This window comes from Seriola lalandi, unplaced genomic scaffold (assembly GCF_002814215.2).
Source record: "Seriola lalandi dorsalis isolate HSWRI2012SDOR001 ecotype SW California unplaced genomic scaffold, Sedor1 jcf7180002054682, whole genome shotgun sequence".
Taxonomy (NCBI): Eukaryota; Metazoa; Chordata; class Actinopteri; order Carangiformes; family Carangidae; genus Seriola; species Seriola lalandi.
The window spans coordinates 2975717-2995578 of NW_019525235.1; positions in this window are offsets into that span (position 1 = coordinate 2975717).

Sequence of the window (19862 nt, forward strand, 5' to 3'; positions counted from 1 at the left end):
TGTAATGCTAATGTCTATCTGCTTCCCTCAGTGAGACAGCCCTCTTATTGTACTTGACATGCATCATAATACCTGGGTTAAATAAGGAGTAATATTTGATAACATTTAAGAATACATATACTATATGCATATCCCTCAGAGTGGACTATGTATTGCTGATGTGGTATTTTGACCTGAGGCACATCTCACAGACGAGCAGAAGAGCAAATGCTTGGTGTTAAAATTGAACCTTTGCTGTTACTGCCAAAGGTTTCCCGTCTTTAAGGCTATTAAATGAGAGAAATGGTACAAATTTAACCACTAAGATTCCCTTGATATTCAGGGAACATACACATAGACAAGATTTGTGTTTCATGTACTTGATTGGCATTTAAAAAGAGTGGGAGGTGTATTCAGCAGCACTGTGTCTGTAAGGTGTGAGCGTGAATTCAAAAAATTCTATTAAGAGGTGATATGTGGGGCTCAGACACTGTGTGGAATTACTGCCACAGTCAGTAGCAATATGAATGCAGGAAGCTTGCAAATTGGCCTGTTGGTGCACACAGAGGACTGGGCTTGAATGTGTAAACCCTCATTACAGAATCTCCTTTCTCATTTTAAGCAGAGAAGGTGAGTTTCTTCTTCTTCTGTTTTTTTCCCTCTCAAAAGCCAGACTGGAATCCAGTGAGAATTATGCACACTGTTTAATTCCAGACATGGACTGAACTAGACAGAGTGTGTACAGACTGCAAAACAAATAAGTAGCTGTGCTGCTAAACAGAACTGATCTCAATGAAGGACACAACACATCAAGCCAAATTTCAGGGAGGAACATTAGTGTATGATTAACTGTTTTAGACCATGAATGATCATCGCAATTTTGCACCTGACAGGGTTTAAGAAAACATATTGGTGATCAGCCATGACTCCATTAGCATGCAAGATGCCATAAATGCATGAAGAAAAAAAACGGAGGCTTATCTCAGTAAAACAGCTGCCATTTTAATTTCCTGCTTCTGAAATTCTGCGCAAAAAGTAGAGGACTATCTAAATATTCAGTTTATGAATATAAAATTAGATAAGGTTCAACTCCACAATGTGTGAAATGCCTTTTTTGGCAATTTAATTTATAGTAATTCACAACTAATCACTCTCTGAAATAATGAAAACATTGGCATTATGCCTATATGACATAAAAACAATTAATGCATTTTTTTGTTTTGCATTTTATATAAACAATGGAATAGGTTCCCGAATTCGAAGTAAACTGAAATTAAAATTAGGAAATTGTGTGAATCACATTTATTCTACGTGGATTAACATAATAAGCTAACACTTCTACATTAGGAAACCCATTATATTCTTCTCTGTCACCACTGTATTAGCAGCGGTCTCTTAAGTGTGCTTTTGGCTGAAATACAGTATCTCTGTGCTGCAGACATACAACACAAGACAACTCTCTGTCTTCCAATCGCTTCCTATCAATAGCAATATTTTCCTGCGATCTAAAAATCTGGTTATCCATCATTGACCTGTGTAAATGCAGACTGATGGCAGACACAAGCACAGAGAGAATGTAGACTTTTTCACAACAAGCGGATTCTTAGTCCTTGCCATATGATTTGTATGTATTTATATGTGCATATAAAGGTGAATGCTGCCAGTGTCTGGGTGCTGGAAAATAAGCAGTCAGTCTGAATTCTTCACAGTCCTTTTATGCCTTGGCTTCTATCTGCTAGGTTGTTGAACTTTACTAGTGTCCTGCAGTGTTGTCCTGTATGCACAGCTGCAGGGGCTACATCCTGCCCTTCCTTTTGTCCCATCTTGTCACAATAGCCTCAGCAAAAAGCTCAAGTTTTTGCAGGTGCAAACAAATTACTGGGAGCCTAAAATGTATGTGCAGCTTTCATGCACTGGCAGTAGTGGGGAAACAGGAAACAGGCATTTGTTCTCAAACTGCACAGGGAATTTGATGCATGTAGTTTTTTCTGTTGCATCTTACAAGCAAACATTTTTATGTTTATCACATGAATCAACTCACATTCTGCTTGTTGAAAACACCATGGCTAAAATCCAATTAGACACAATCTAAGATTGATTCCTAACCAGTCTGGCCAGTAAATCCTCAGCATTATGGCACTGCTGGCTCACAAGTTTTTCATGGGTCACCTTTAGCCCCATTTGCTTCTAGCTCTCTCTCTCTTTATTACTTTGACCACACACATTGACTTTAAAGTTCTCCTGCCAAGCTTGCTGCTCCTACAAATCACACAACTTGCTCCATTTCACATTTTAATGTATTAATTCCTTTCAAATCTTCAGTATTTCTCACAAAATACAGCCATTATTGGATGTAAAAGATTGGAGTCACTCTTACCAATATCTGTGCAAGCATAGTAGATTTTATTTGCAATATGAATTAGCAGACCTATCCAAGTTTGAAACAATTATCATGGGTTAGTTGCTCAATAAAGTTTTAGGACAGTCTATCCAAGAGCATAATTTTATCTTCAGCCAGTGGAGGCGGTGGAATTTGCAATTCTAGGGCCTAGAAAAGGATCATTTCCATGCTGAAATATTTATAGTCTCCTTAAAACTGTTGAAGAGTGGAATTTAGTAGTGGCTGAAAGAACTCATTAATTTGAAACTCATTAGGATGTATGCTATCTCCTTGTCAGGCCAAAGAAGGAGAAGAATTTCCCATTAGATGCTCCCAAACATTGGGAAGGTTTCTTGTATTGTTAGTGAAGACAGCAGGGCCACAGCGTCGTGTGTCATCCATGTTCATATCCCTGTGTGCATCCTTGTAGTCCACTCCATCTTTGTAAAGTCTGCTGTGGTTCATTAATGAGCTGTGGAAATGTCAGTGCTTTGGGTTCAGATTAATTGAAGAGCCTGTGGATGTCTAATTACAGGAAAAGTCTTACAGATATTCTCAGCCCACTGAGACAGTAGACCTTTCCCCCGGGCTAAATGATGCTGTTATTGATCGTTATACGTAAAATGATACTGTAATTTCTCTGTCTCGACTGTTGCAATAGAAGCAGGTTAATTGGATCAGACCCTAAAAAGGAAAAAAAAAGAAAAACACTGTTGCTGAACAAGCTATAAAGGTTTGATTTGCTATGTAAATGCCTTAGGTCGAGGATTGTGCTTAATATGCAAAGAGGTTAATTAACAGTAAGTTGAATGGGTGTGGAGCTCCACAGACTGGCCCTGCCCTCGTAGCTCACAGAGTCCTGTGACAGGGAGGAGATGGCGTCTGGTGTTTGGTCAGGTGTTTGCTGAACAGTGGAATGATGATGGAGGCTGTTGATGTTTTACTGACAGCTCTTTGTGGCGAACACCTCACACAGCATGGCTCTCCTGAAAAGTTGTGAAACAGGAGGAGACTCGAGCCCCCACTCAGAAAAAAATCCCAATGCCAGAGCCAAAATAACATCAGTGAGTCATAGCTGCCTTCAGGCCATGCTGACTTTATCTCCTCTGTCTCAACACGCAGGCTGGTCCTCTCACCAGCAACTTTAATTAAAGCGAGAGTAGGAGTTGCCACATATTTAACCTCATCGTAATATTATACAACTGTGAAGTTTAAAAAATTGAAAGTAAATGTGCTGTCCTCCTCTTCTTTTGTGGTCCATGGCTAGTTTGTGCGAACCGTGCAGAGAGTATGCTTGGAGATTTACATTAAATTGTGAGTTAAACACTATATTCAGACAAGGTGCCACCATTGTGTGATACAAATGAAATTGTATTAGCAAATGATTTACAACCCTTCCTTGTCAAGTGGCTGTTAAGTTATACTTTGTGGGCAAAGAGGGGGAAAGTGAATGGTAAAAGTTTTCATGCCTAATATAGGAAAAGCCTGGTTCACTATGTGTGCCTGTACTTGCCCGTGCATTGTCTGCATTTCCTCTGATTTGTGCCAGTCAAAGCAAACAGATGAAGAAGCTTACCTTTGGCTGATGAAAAGTCATTGATATGATAAATGACATATTAGGTTAAATAGGTAACCTTTTATGAAGTGCTATCATGTGCCCTGACAGATACTTACTGTAACTGTCAGGGCATGTAAATCACCTAAATCACCTTTGGAACAAAGAGAAAGGAAAAATCAGGCTAATCTCAACAGAAAGCACTTAATATCCAATTAATTCAATAGTTCAGAGGTGTGTGATATACAGAAGTGTCTGCAAAACCAATATAGTTACTATTAGTCACAATAAAATTATGTTCTGCTGTTAAACAGCATGCACTGTCCATGACCTGCGCACACTGAGACAGTGAGCTGCCAAATTAGCTCTGAGGCTAGAAAAAGAGTCCAAAAAGGCATGTAGGTACAGTAACTGAGAATATCCATGACAGGAAACTGTGATATCACAGGCCATTCACTATTGGTTAAAGGGAATAAAGCAACACAACCATATAAAATGGTGTTTTTGTTAATAGCAGGAAAAACAGTACCTGTTGAATAGTTGTTTTTTTAAAAGATCAAGTGCACAGATATCAAAGTACTGCATGATCTATGAAATAGAATTTACCCTGAAGCCACAGTTGCCAGGTCTTTGCCTTTGGGAGAGCCCAAGGCTGTGCTGCTGCCTCTTGTTAGTCGATTGGAAGCACCCAGCCATCCATTTAGCACATGGCCATTATGTCCAGCCCCCTGATAGGAACTGGATCTGCCACTTCAACTTTGCTGAAGGTGTGAGGAGCCAGGAAGAGTCTGAAAATGAGCTCTTTGTACTTCTGAGCTGCACTTTTGGAGGCAAGCAAGTTGTTTTCTGTGCACCAGCTAAACAAGAATGTGAAAACAAGTCTCCTTTTGATTTGTGAATGTCACCAAACTCAGTAGCAAGACTGGGGAGTGTGTATAGAGAAGGAAACAATGTGTTTGTGCTTTCAAGGCATGTTGGCACAAACTGATCAACCTAGCAGCAGAGAAGTGACAAGACCTAAACTCCCTGATTTGGTGACAGATTATACTATATTCCTGCGAAGGTGGAAAATAGACAAAACACACCTGGATGAGCTCAAGGGCCAGTGCAAGTATTACTGGTTTCCACAGCCTCAGGGGCCTTTTCGCTCTGACAATAACGGTGCGGTGAAAAACACTGGCTTCCTCATTCGTTTTAATGAAATCACTGCGTTGGCTCAACGGGGGTTCATGTCGAAGAGGCCTCAGGCAACAAACACAGGGTGACACAGCTAAAAAGTTGGTTCTAGATGTTTTTTTTTTTGGTTGGTTTTTTGTGGAGCAATGCAGTGTCATCATGCAACACATTGAACTGCAATCAAATATCTGCAAGTTTTACAATGTTGCCTCAAAACAGCATGAACCAATGTGCAATGACTTAGCGTTAGTTAAACCTTAAATCTTGACTTGTGAGTTTAGATTTCATCTTATACTTGTACCCTGCAGCAACCCATCAGCACTAGTGTATTACCTTGCAAACGTCAATCATCTCTTGAGTTTCCTCATCGGTCCAAACAGATCTGATGTTTTTGTCTATATTTTTCATCTCTTCAGTGGAGCCGAGGCTTCAGTGGATGTTTAAGGCACATGCTCCATGAATGCCATGATTTATTCGCTGAGCTTGGTTCGCATGTGGTTTCTGTTGATACACCGACTTTTCCATCTCAGCCATCCATGATAATTTTTTGCGATTTTCTTTTTTTTTCTTTTTTTCTTTTTTATTCTGGCATTTCCACTCAGCATTTCTATGCAAAGACTGCAAATGCACATAAAAATAGGTATGTTTTATAGCTATGAATATATGTATGTATTCCTATATGAATATAAGAATAGCTATTTGTATAAATACTTGGACAACATGTCACATAGTTATTTCCAAGCCCTGCTTGAAATCAGTATTCAACCTGAATTTTCTCCTGAGTGAAACGAATGGCTACCATGCATGTTGAGAGCAGCCCATGAGGACAGACTAGGTTATATGTTAAGATTTGCTGTTCATAGTTGGGCTCAGGTCTAAGCAATCAGTCTATGGGAGAGTTTAAAGCTTTTCTTCTAAAGTTCTCAGAACCTATTCAGGCTTTAGCTGGCAGCTTTTGAAAGCAGCAGGTGCAGCTCACTTGGAGCACATTTGAACTGCAGACTAGTCAAAGAACATCACAGTACAGTACATTTAAGATTTTGTACATCAAATGTGGTGATGGACATGTCGTAAGTCTGCAGAAGGTAAGATGTGATTTGAAGGAGACTTCAGTGAACTGCTTACACACAAATTTGTTGCACTGATTACAGTTGTGTTGTAACTGACTAAAAAGGAACTACAGTGTTATGCTTCATCTGCAGTGGAAAAAGGGGAACAAGTCTTTTCATAAAGTAAAATGACTCCTTTGTCTCAGCACAGAGGTTGCATAGTGTTTTGGGTGACTTTTCCAGATGGCTGACACATGTTCATTTGCTTTCCAGCTGCTATCAGTCTCTTTTTCACAGTAAGGTGATCTGCACTCATGATCCCAGCTGTATCTTTGCAGCAAATTCCAGGGTATCAGCAGTCAAACACTCAGCGTCTCTTGTCTAAGACCCAACTTTATACCCCATTGGAAAACACTACCACACCCCACACACAAGAGAATAAAACTGAGAGAAGACAGAGAGTGGATGAATCAAAAGGGTTTCATTCGATTTAACCTATATAGCCTACTTTAGGGTGTGTTGCTGACACGTTGGCATCGCATTACCATCCATATGTGGAAAACTGGAAATAAATTGAGAACTCTCAGTCATTCAGTGCAGCCCACGCAGAGGAAATCTGAAATCACTCTGCCATTTTAGATAAGGAACTCAATTTCTGTCAGATCCCAGAGCCAAGAAACTCTGCTGCACAAAACCAGGAGAATCTGCCTGTACTTGTCTTCTGATGCATGTTAACAGCACTGATTGACGGTATCGACTGATTTTCTGAGAGGATTTAAAGCAGTTGTAGAGAGAGAAGGTGTTCAAGGATGGAGACTCAAGTTTTTTTTTTGTCAGTATTGTCTCTTTATTTTTGTATAAAATGCCTTATTGCATTTTTTTAAATCTTCACCTATGACCTACTCACATCCAATAAAATACCCATAGGGCTCATTTTTATTATTCTAAAATATCTTCAGTTGCTGGGGATTTTTCCGTCCCCCTGCTTTCTTTTTCTGTCTCTTGGAATCTGTCTTTTTTTCTGCGTGTGCACTCATACACAGGCCTTTCCCACAATATTTTTCTATTCATTTACCAAGTCCTTCTTTTTGCACCTGCGAATCTTCTGTCACAATGCAGCCGCCTGACAAAGAACTGAAGCCCTGGTTTCACTGAGGCAACTGTCAGGCAGTATAGTTTCTGCACAATGGAGGGTAGGAAAAAAAAAATCTTCCAAAGCATCCAATTGGAACCACACAAGCAAACGGCTCAACTAGAACCAGGCAGGGAAGACTTAGACAGATACAGAAAGCATGAAGGGTGCATGAAAAGGGAGCTGGAAGATCCAGAGATGAGAATAGACAGGCCTCACAGCAACCTACAGGCCCGCTGACATCCATGCAGCTGGATTCTTGCTTTTATCAACACAACTGAAAGCAAAGCAAATACGTCAGAGAGAAAGGTTTATTTGCCGTAGACATTAAAAATCATCCATTACATTGACAGCCATGCATGCAGTGACAGCATCAGTCTTTATTGTTCCTTAATCAGTGCTTTCATGCCATGTTTTCAACTCTTCTTTTAAAGTTCTGTTTCTGAGGCTTCTCTTCCAAACACACATCAGAGATTGATATATGACTAAGCAGAGAATAATTCATCTTCCATAAAACTGTGAGAACAATTGCAAACAGTTTATTTGCTGAACAAATAAAGCTTGGAGAAAGCAAAGATTGAGACTCAAACACCATTCAGTTTTGAAATATGATTAGATCCTGGATAAAGAAGATTTAGTCCAACAATTTAAATCAATTTCTGCTGTATATTTGTGACTATACCTCAACAAGCTTTGGAGACCATAAATCCTTTCTTGCTGCTCTCAGTCCGCTGCGTTCAACCTCTGGGTTGTGACATAAGTGTGCAACGCTGATTGGACTTGATGGCTCATGCTGTTCTTTGTTCGAAAACCAGTTAGAAACAACTGGATGCCCTTTGTGCTGAGCTGTGAGCTCAGTGATAAAACCCTTAACTTGTCAGGCTAGTTAAATTATTTTAGGACTGTCTACTTGGTTTGCCAATAACACTAACCATTTTCCCTCATGGCGTCTCGCTAATTACATCTACTGTAGCTAGATTTCACTTTTTGGACTCTCTGACATCATCGGCTGCTGCTGATGCTTTTCACTGCTCCACGTGGGACAGTCCTGTGTCATACTCTCAGGAATTTACCAGTCGTTTAAAATGTGAGGGTATGTGAGAAAACGGAAGCAGCAATTTTGAATGTGTCTCTCTGTGGCTGCAGCATATCTGCTCTGCTAATCCTCGACACAAAGCCTGGATGAGCAGCACCTTTGTGTGTGTCAGAATGGCAGGCTTAAGAAACAGGCCCCAGCATGCACAGCTCCCCGCACAGCAGCAACACTGTGGAAACTTAGCTGACACTGAGAACATCTACAGGGATATGGAGGAATAATACTGGCAGGGATGAGAATACATCCATACACACACATAAAGACATGCCCAAAGGGCAAATTTGTACTGTCTGTTTACCACTGGGAATGTTGTCATGTATGTGCTTAGCAGATTTCTCCTGCAGTGTGTTGTAACTGTCTGGTGACTTACAGTAATTTGGCTGTTGATCCCAAACATCATTACAGACACTATACTTGGAATGAATGTTTAGGTTGGGAGAAAACAACAGGAAGAGGTGGGTGTCTTCAATTGTACTTGAAGTATTGAGTGAAAGGTGAGGGTAAAAAATTGCCTCAAGTTCAGAGGGAGGCATGAATTTAGTTTGGTCTTGCTGGCAGGTTAAGGAAATAGGGATGTCTGAAGTGCAGCAGTGGTGGAAAGCCGCAAAACACATTTACTCAGGCACAGAACAGTACAATTTTGAGGTATTCGTGCTTGAGTATTTCCACTTTTCTGCTACTTGCTACATCTGCTAAACCACATTTCATAGACAATTGTATACTTTTCACTCCATTACATTTGTCTGACAGCTATAGTTAAGACTTTACATAATAAAATACATAAATAAAGATGAAACCTTGTGACTATACTGAGGGGGCCAAGCCCAGGTTGGGAACCACTGGGCTACACCAGCCAACTGTATATAAAGTAGTTAAAACTAGATGCATCAGTATTAACAATCTAACAATCTAATATATAATAATGTATCAGTCCATCTTTCTGCATAATTAGTACTTCTTATTGTTTTCATTAAATTCTTCTGTGAGATTTAGAATGAAAGACTAATGTAATATCTTTATATTGTTGTACTGACTGAAGTAAATGATTTGAGTACTTGAGGGCCAGGGAGCTTTTGTTGGATACATTTTTATTGGCGGCTGCTTCTATGTATGTGTGAAAACGTTTAATACAAGACTGTTGAGAGCATGTTGAGAGACAAATGGTTCTGCGCTTGCAGACAGCTACAACAAAAAAAAAAGCAAGAAAGAAACACGTTCTTTGCCTGTTTTTGTGCTCAGATGTGTGCCATTCTTGTAATGTTGCACCTCGGGGTGTCTGCTTCTACATCCCGGAAGCAATGAGGTATTTAGAGCAACTCCCAATGAGACCCCAAAACATCCAGAGAACGTTGGGTTGTGGAGAAAATGTGAGCGCCCGACTGCTGATGATGTTTAAGACCTGACTTAAAAAAAGTGTGTGAAAAAAATGACTGAATATTTTTCCAGTGAATTTGAAAAAATTCCACAGGTCAAATGGAAAAAATCCTCTCCATTCATGCCATTCATAAATGTCTATTTTATCTCGTAGACATTTTTTTTTTTTACTATCCTAACCTTGGGATATGCTGTTGTGGAGCGTGACACATTTAAGCACTGCCATTTTCATTAACACTGTCATGTTTCTCCAGAGCTCCCAGAGGCAAACTCATTTTGGCAGCCTGGCACTGGATCAGGCCAACCACCTGTCATCTTATTTCTGCACATGGCCTCTTCTGTCAAACACTCCCTCACATTCCTCCCTGTGCCCCACACAGCACCTGTGATTGGCTCGCCCATTGCCATCACAGCTGTCAGGCTCACGCTCACTGTTAATTAAAGTGATAGACCTCCCAAAAAGCTGTTTATTCCAACAGCCTGGTGTTTTGTAGCCGTGTAAATTACAGCGAGAATGTAAAGTGTAAAGGAGCCAAATATTATGGAATATTTAGCGTTTAGTCGTGCGGTGTGTTTTCAGTCAACAGCTGTGCACTGAAATTAGCCCAGTTATGCAGATACATGTGAAGTGTAAGATTTTAGAGCTGGAACAATTCAACCGATTAGTCAAATGTGTTAAAATTAATCAGCAACTATTTTGTTAATCCATTAATTGTTTCAGCCATTTATCAACCAAAAATAACATTCAAACAAAACATTCACTGTCTCCGGCCTCTCAGATGTACAAATTTGATGCATTTCTTTGTTGTGTATAATAGTAGAACTGCAACGATTAGTCAATTAATCAGTTTGTCGATCGAGAGAAAGTGAACCAGCAACAATTTTGATAACCGAATGATCATTTTGCTTTTCAAATGTGAGGATTTGAAGATTTTCAGCATCATGTTGGTCAAATTATAACAAGCATTTTTCAAAATTGTCAAACATTATATAGATGATTGATCAAATGGTAATAATCATTAGTTGCCTCCCTTTGTGATTGTTCATTGTATGATACTACAGAATATTTTTTTGCTTTGGAATGTTGTGCGGGCCAAACAGGACACATGTCACTTTGGATCCTGGTTAATTATAATGTGTTTCTTTTATTATTACTTTCATTTATAAACTAAAGCATTCATGGTATAACTTAGAAAATAATCATTAGTTGTAGCCTTACTAGAATCACATCATTTTTGGATAAAGAAAGGGCTTAGTCATTTGACACACTTTCTTTTCTGAGCTTACATGACGTTACTCTGCCATGTTGCAGCTCCAGGCATACAGACACAAATCAGCTACAGCAGACTGAATGAAACACAAATGTGCAACGTCCCCAGCAAAATTGGATTTGTGTCAACTTCATCTCCGGGGACTTTTCTTCCCAGAAAGTCGAAATATTCAGCACAATGAGACAACATCAGTTACAGCACATTGATCCAATCTGTCCAGGCACTATAAAGGCTGATTTGGAAGTAAACACAAGGACTGTGTTTGTTGATTATTTTCAAAATCATTTGCAACTCGAGGTAATCTCACTAAGAGAAGCCTGGACAGGCTGCAAAATGAAGGTTTGTGAGGTTAATTTGTCAAAATATTTATCAAATTAAAGAGAATTAAACTATTTTGTACAGTACAAAAGTTGCTGCAGTACTCATTTTCAGCATCAGCAACATTCATATGTAAAATCTGTGAGTGATTATGCATCAGGCTTACGGAAAGCCTCCCTGCCGTCACTGAATAAGCCTGAACGGTGTCATTAGAAGTCTTTAAATTTGGGTGCAGAACAAAGATTGAACAAAAGCCATTAAGGGGGAAAAACACCAAAGCTGAGCCAAGTCAGAGTTTGTATTCAAAGCCAGCCTCCTAATGCTGTCCGTATCTGTGCATTAGTCCACATTACGAATGGTTTTTACAACAGTGTTATTGAATTCGCCTCATTATGCTGCACTGGCAATGCCTCTGCAAATGCCATCCTTTGATCTGTTTCGTGGTGCTAGTTCCTTACTGAAAATACAATTGGGGTGTCAGCAGTAAAATACTTCTTTTCTTTCTTATGAGCTGGAGAGTGTGAGGTTGTTTTAGAGAGAGAAATATGGACTCCACCAAACAGTGAGGTGTAGAAATGTGTGCAGAAAAGATGCATGTAAATAAGGTTGCAGAATATTTTTATGTGTTAAAATATGTTCTCTACTACATGAATAGATAAAAAGTCCCATGAATGATTAAGTCTTAAAATTAAAATAACTAATTAACTCTACAACCCCCGAATGCAATACATTATTCATGTCTGTGACACTTAAACTGGTCCTCATGAAAGCCAATTTGATGTTGAGTTTAAAGGGACTTGTGCAGTTTTTGCCTCCTCTGCGTCCCTATTTTCTGTGATTTATCTCTGACAGTGACCGACTTTGATGTTTTGTAGAAAGTGTAAATGGGAGCAGAGTTGAATGAAGCGGCTGGGTATCACTGTGTGACTGACTTTTCTTTTCATTTCTGGACACCAGTACCTAAGCAGAGGCTCAGCTATGGATAAAGCATCTGATCCGTGCCCTCAAACATTGTCAGGCCTTTAACATATTTACTAGATAGGGCTGTTACAATTATCATTCTGATATGAAACAACAGAAACAACGGAAAGACTTTAAATGAGGCAAATCTTTTATCACAATGACACTCAGTCAAATTAGCCAGTAATGAAGCTTTATTTTTCCTGAATGGCAGCAGTGTTTTGTTCAGCTGACACAGGACGAGGCCTGTTGCTGAAGGAGTTCCTGAAAAAACGTCCGGTTTTTGAAATGCCCCCATTCAGGCCAAAGGAAAGGATTTTTTCCCAAGCCCAGTGTTCTCACACTTGTGCTTGCATCTCAAATAAACCTCCTATGGATTCCTAACTTCACAGAATGGCAGTGGGGGGAGGGGGAGTTTGTGTGTGTGTATGTGTGTGTGTGTGTGTGTGTGTGTGTGTTGTGGGGGTTGATGGAGTTAGGAGGAGGGAGGGGGGAGTGTGTGCCAAAAAAGAGCGTTTTATAGAGATGCTGATTTCTTATTCACTGGCCCTCTGTAAGAGCAGAAACCCAGTGGAATGCACATTGAAAGCTACGATGCTCATTCAGAGGCCATAATGCATCCATCGCATATGAACTGAAAAAGAGTTTCCCTGGTGGGAAAATACTGACCCCCCGAACCCGGTGAAAAGATAGCTGCTGTGCCGAGGGCTCTCGCCCCAGAGGTGCATTGTGGAACGAGAGCTGCCGCTGCTGCCTCTCACCTGCATAGAAAGAGAGCGAAAGCCCCCTCTCTAGGTGTTTACACCAAGCCCTGCTCTGCCTTCCCAGTGAAGCGAAGGAATAACAACATAGGTCCTGGCTGTTGTTAGATCTTAATCAAGCCATTCACAAGAGGCATGGATGATACATCATTCTGTGTTCCCACTTATTTTGGAGATATTTTCCCTTTCATCCTCTTTTTGTGTGTGTGTGTGTGTGTCTGCGGTAGATTATGTTGAAGACATTATGAAGCATGAAGACTGCCACGACAAAGAGCTGTCACACCTGATAAGCATCATAAAAACACCAACTAAACCCAAGAAGTTAGATAGAGTATACAGGCTGAGCAAACACAAAGAGCTGATAACAGTTTATAAATGTGTTGAGCGTTTTTAACAGCCATTTCCACAACATCTGAAGTAACTGACAGCACAGTAGCTTCAAAATTCTAAATATGGTCGAAACTAAAAATAACATTTCAGCCAATAAATTAAATATGAACTTCAGTGTTTGTATTTTGGACTACTGGAGGCACACTGATACTGTAATATTCAGATAGGACCAACCAAATGCATACATGAGCGCCAGTTGCAGTTAATCTATATCCTGGCAGAGCAGCTTGGATGTGCATTTATTTTCTTATACTCCCTGACTTGAAGCCAGCGTTATGCACGACTTGTGCCACATTTGGAAGAATTAGAGATTATCCACTGTTCCAGCTGACAGGACTGTTAAACAGATGTTGAATTGGAGACAGATATCCTCAGAGGAGCGAAGCCAAGAATACCAACTGGATTTAGCTGCAAACTGCACTGATGGACACATGACATTTGGGTTTCGTCTGTGTGTGTATGACAAAGGGCAGAGTACATGTTTTACATATGAACAAAGCACCTAAACAACAAGGCCGTGAATGCAGCAGACTCATCCTGCAGCCTTGTTGGAGAGTAATGACAGCTCACTGGCAGTAACACAGAGAATTAGTTTCCTGGGTGATATTAGTATTTGCGGTGAGTTGTGCATGGCGGTCACATTAGAGATGCTCTTTATATAAAACCTCTGAAGAACCTCAGTTCAATGGGTCTATAGTCTGGGGAGTGCTTTGTAGACAGCCAAAGGTCAGGTCTTTTTCTTCCGCCCCCTCCTCTCAGACTGTGTGGTTTTGTTGCTGTGGCCATATGGTACATTTGCACTTAGAGGACCTCCACATTGTTAATGTGTTAGATGCTATTAATGCACACATACATGCATTTCTATAATGAAATGCTACATTAATTTGCATATATTCATATATTAATCAATATTATTCAGAAGTAAAATCAATCCAGACAGTCAAAGCAATGTTTCTCCACCATAACACCATGGGCTAGATGAATATTCCATTCTTATACACATCCCTATCTCCATCACCATGAACACCAGTGTCTTCATCATCAACATTATGACTTCATAAGTGAGCTGCATAAAACAATAAGACAATGACCAATGATCAAAGAGTTGGGTTTTTAACACAAGCCGTAATTAATAAAAGGATGTTTAGTATTCTTTCAGTGACTGACAGTTCATGTTAATGCCTAATGATTCATATGATGATTGGGTGGAGTACTGATTAACTATAGATAGCTGCGCCTCTTTCATGTTTTTGATTTCTCTAAATTAACATCACATCCTCAACATGTTTCAGGTTGTGGCTGTTGAAACTCCACAGGGAAGCCCAGGAATCAGACCTGATTAATCCCACAAATGGACAGGAGACGAGGAAGATCATTTACACCCCAGTGTACCTCTCATAGGTGAGTGCTGTGACGATTTCACAGGGTCACGCAGGTCTAATAACTAGTATTAATTAGTGAACAGTTATTCTACATGTATTCATTTGGCATACATGTCTGTCCAGTTTTGTCGTGATAACATGGCAATGTAATGTTGTGGTATTGTTGTGAATTAGAATATTTAGCTGTAGTATGTAACTGTCTACGTTCATCATAAACACTGACCTTGGAAACCAAGATCTTCACATCAATAAATAGTTCAGGTTTGGCATGTTGCAAACATTCATATATCTTGTAGCAGCTGAAGCTTCACAGGATTCAGGTGGAATTTTACAATATTTTAGCCTGGAGCAATAAAAACAAATTGTGATTTTGTCAGAGAGCGTTGACTCTGTGGGTGGTCTTGCACTGTGAACACTTGTTGCAGGAGACCACAAGTGTTTTGGGTCTGTTTTGAACAATCCAGCTGTGTCTCTGATACGGATGTAACAATTGTTGACTTCAGTCATTGACCTTTCATTTTCTGTAGTTTCTGTGTGGTTTGAGTGTGCTTGATTTATTATACCATCCGAGTTAGATTTCGGCATGTTATTGTGTCCGATGCTATGAAAATGTGTAGAATAAAGAGACATCTACCTTATGCAATGTTTTCTCCCTCTTCAGTTACCAGCAGGTTTGGCAAGGATGATGTTACAGCTGAACCTGGCATGAATTTCACAGTAATACTACATTACATGAGCTGAAACCGCATCTAGTTTCTGTATTCGGTTCAAAGAACTGAAGGTGTAACACATGAAGCCGTTCAAAGGCAGATTTAGGGGAAACCTATAAAAGGTCTAATAAAAATAAAAGGACTAATAAATGTAATGGTTCAGCCAATTAGACCTGGGCAGCTAAAGTTTTCATGTGACAACAACATAAACAGTTAAACAGAGCTCGATATCAGCACACTGGATGCTTGTTCAGAGAGAAAAGCCTGTGTTATTTGTGGATGACCAACTAGTCAATGCAGAGGCAACCATAGAGAATTAAAGTATTTAGAGTCCCAGAGTGACGTGCCAGAGAGTTGCTAATGATTTCAGTGCACATGGCAGTGCTTGGCAACTGGCTTCCCAAAACACAGAGCAGAAAAAAAGCCCTTGGGGCGGTCTCAGACCTCTAATTGGGCTCTCACCAGTGATGGCCTTGGCTAATATAGAGTACTGGTCACATACAAATAAAGACTAGAGAGAATAACGTTTATTATTCTTAGGGACTGAGGAGAATGAAAGGTGGCCTCCTTTTGGAGGTACCTCAGTGGCCAAACTGGAACGTTACATACGTTCCCAGCAGAGACGCATGGCTGACATTCAAACTGACAACAGCGCTCATTGTTGACACATTCCAGTGCTATTGGCGGTATTGTTTTCTCAGGCACACTGCTTTATTCTCTAATAAACTTAGATCATGATGATAATCGAACCAACATGTCGTAGAAAATGAAAGAATAAATCAAAACAGATATTGGCAAATGTACCTTCAGTTCTTGGATTCATTTTGTCATTTTGAACAACAAACAAAGTTTCTGTAAAGTCATGTCAACATATTTTCTAAGCAGCTAGAGTTCCATAATAACTAATTATGCACAAATCAGAAAATGATTATGTCCTACTATTTTGTATATCATTCAGTCAATTATGTTATGTTATGTTATTTTAAATTTGTTTATAAAATTCAGGGTTTCCTAAAATATAAACCAGCAACCACCACCCCTGAAACAACAACAACCTCTGCTCACATCATGAACAATGCATTATTTTCAAATAAAAAGCTATTTCACAGTTATATTCACACAGCAAAAGTCAATATATTTAGTGCAACTACTGTTTAAGCTGTTCTATACAAAGTGAATTTGATCTGGGTTTGGACGGAATATTTTTCTCAGAGGAACCATGAAATCCTCAGTTTTTAAAAATGACCAAAAGGTATTTCTTATAATTGATAATTGTTTATATATTAACATGATGCCAGGTCTGTTCAGTACCTTGTCTCTCTACAAATAACTAGAAAATACTGCATATACATTTACTTGCATATACACATACATTTTGAGCATATTCTAATATTTTTTAAAAAGCAGTGATTTATTACTTGTAGTTGAGTTTTGCATTGACAAGGGACAGGCATTACAGTTCAAAGTAAAAAACTTGTGCTAGAAACTGGAGTAAAGTGAGTTATTTGATATTTATTTCTTCACCATCAGCAACTTCTAGATCAAATGTGAAGCCAAGATGATGAAAAATCTTCTGATTATCAGCAGAGGGGGGAAAATACACAACCATGAGTAGCAGTCTTTAAGAAAAAATATTTAAGATCCAAATTCAAGCTAACTATGTCAGATATAAGCCACAGATTAACAGGAGATCTTTGGGTTCCTTTTCTGGGAGTTGTTGAAAGTCATTCTGGGACATGTAGGAAACTAATTGTTTGCAGAAGCTGTTGAGGCAGGTTGAGGGAAACGAAAAGTTGAACATTACAGGTTGATGTCATCAGGAGTATCCACAGTTGTGTTTTTCCTGCAGTCCACTGTTTTCTCTGTGGTGTTTGTGCATGCCGGTGGTCATCCCTCACAGATGTAGATGATTCCCCTGTTAAATTCATCCAGTTTGTTGAGGTGAAACACCAGTGAGCGAGCACAACAGATGGTCTGATTCGATACCTGTCAGCAGGCATGAAGGAGAGCAGGGAGCCCCACTGTGGAGCAACTGAGCGAGCTCAGACCTCCCAGATTTGTTTGGGGTGGTCAAGTCATTAGCAAAGAGTGTTTGTGCTGTTTTTGCAGTGTGACACAGTCACCCATGTGGCACATTGACAGCTGATCAAAAGCATTTCACAACAAATAGAAACAAAACTCTTGTTATTTAAGCATTATGATCAAATGTAAAAAAAGTTTTAACTTTTATATTAAACAGATTTTTTATTCTATACAAGTATTCTTTAGAAAGGATGCACATTAACTTGTTTCACATGAGGCTGATTTTCTCTTCAGGCTTATCTCCGGTTGGAAGAGGGTGGGGCTGTGTGTGGAAAAAGGTGATGCCAGGTATTTTTACGCAATCAGAACTGAACAATATGAGAATCTAAATTATAATCTGATGACAGCTGCTGAGTTGTTTGTTCATGTTGGCAAGGAGATGCCACAGTCATTTAATCAAACCAAACTTAAAGAGTCCTGATGAAGCAGATTAGGTTTTCAATTACTAAACTATTGTTGATTTATGACCAAGATGTTTTAAGTTTATTTCCTACTTGGACATTGATTATTGCTGAGATGTGAGATATGAAACTCTGTTTGTGGTAAAATATTCTTTTTGACCATGTGATAACAGCTGAGGTAGCCTCCGTAATATCATTAAAAGCTCAGTGGAAAAGCCAAGTAATTAAAAGTTGACTTTATAATTAAGAACATGCGGAACCTTTCCGACATTTTAAGGGGTTTATGTAAAAATGCATAAAATCTTAGTGTTGAAGTTGGAAATTAAAACTCTCTGCTGTCAAAGACAATTTAGATTTTGTCCAATCCAGGGTGACTTTATGCTTACACTAAAATGATCTGAAATATTTAATAACTATATTTTTGTTATATATTACACATTATATTCTGTATTTTATATCCAGTAAAAGTATGGGAATGGAAAGAGAGACATTATGAGTGCTTGCCCAATTAGAGGAAATCAGATGCTGGAAACTATAAATCCTCAAATTTAGTTGAACCTTTCTCATCCAAAGCAGACACAGCACTCCAGCTCCTCCTCAGTGAACCTGTTCTCATATCTTTCCTGCAAAGCCGCCTTAATAAAATAACCAAGAGTACACAGACATAAATACAGATCAGTGATGTGATAAAGAACACACAGCTGCAGAGTATCACGCAGCACCTGTTGCTTTCACTGTGAAAGTTATTGACAAAAATGATAGGGCCCTTTTCTATCTTGAGCTCCTCTCCAAGGAGGAAAACGAGTCAACCATTTACCTGGAATTCATCCTGCCAACATGTTGTGTTAGGTGTCGGCTTAACTGGCTGGGCGACATAACACAGAGATGTGAAAAATAGTACAGATGTCTAATCAAACCAGATAATGGACAGCTCCATATAATGTTCGGTTCATGGAGCTCTGACCGCTACATACCTGACATTGCTCAGACATAGATAGTCCTGACACCTTTTTCTTTTCTGTTTTTTTCCTGTACCTCCTGCTCTCTCAGCTTGTGTCAGTTTCATGAGGTGATGGATGAAACAAAGGCAGGCGAGGAGGTGGCGGTCCAGAGGCGCAGGCCTCAGGTGTGAACAGGTGTGTGGGTTCACTGCCATGCAGGAATGGGAGCAGTTCCAGGTGCACAGCTGCGGGGTGTGGCTCTCACTCATATATACACCCAGCCTCCCGGCCTGTGTTGAAATAGCGAGTCCCTTGGAAGGAGGGAGAGGCGGGCTGGGTGGGGTTTCTGCATGAATTTAATCTTGCTTCGCGATAACTATGTACAAGAGTCTCTGAAGAAGAAAAGCCAGTGTACGCTTAGAGCCGAGGGTTAGAGGACGATAGAGTGTAAAATCATGAGAAAATAAGGGGAACTGTGTATATTTAAGAAACAGTAAGCAAACACAATGACAAAGAGTGACACTGCATGTCTGGAAGTTAAATGCGTGGTAGTCTGGTCTCCTGGGAAACCATTGTTCTTATCAATCCGTGATTAAACAACTTTGGTAATTTTCCGTCCTGCTGTAACACATCCTGTTGAATTTCTGCTGAAAGAACATGTCTGTATTGAACTTTTCTAAGCCCTGGACAGCATCAATCTCAGCCTCAGGACAGATTAGGTAGGAGACAAGCTCTCAATCTGCAGGGTACATGATCTCTAAGTCTTTCTCTATCAAAGGTCAGAGCAACCGAGTGAAGAGGAGCATCGGGGCGTTGTGTGGCTGGTAATTTTGAAAGGAGAAATGGGTCAGTGGCTACTGTGGATGGGCTCGCTTGTGCCACAGATATAAAAGCCCATACATACT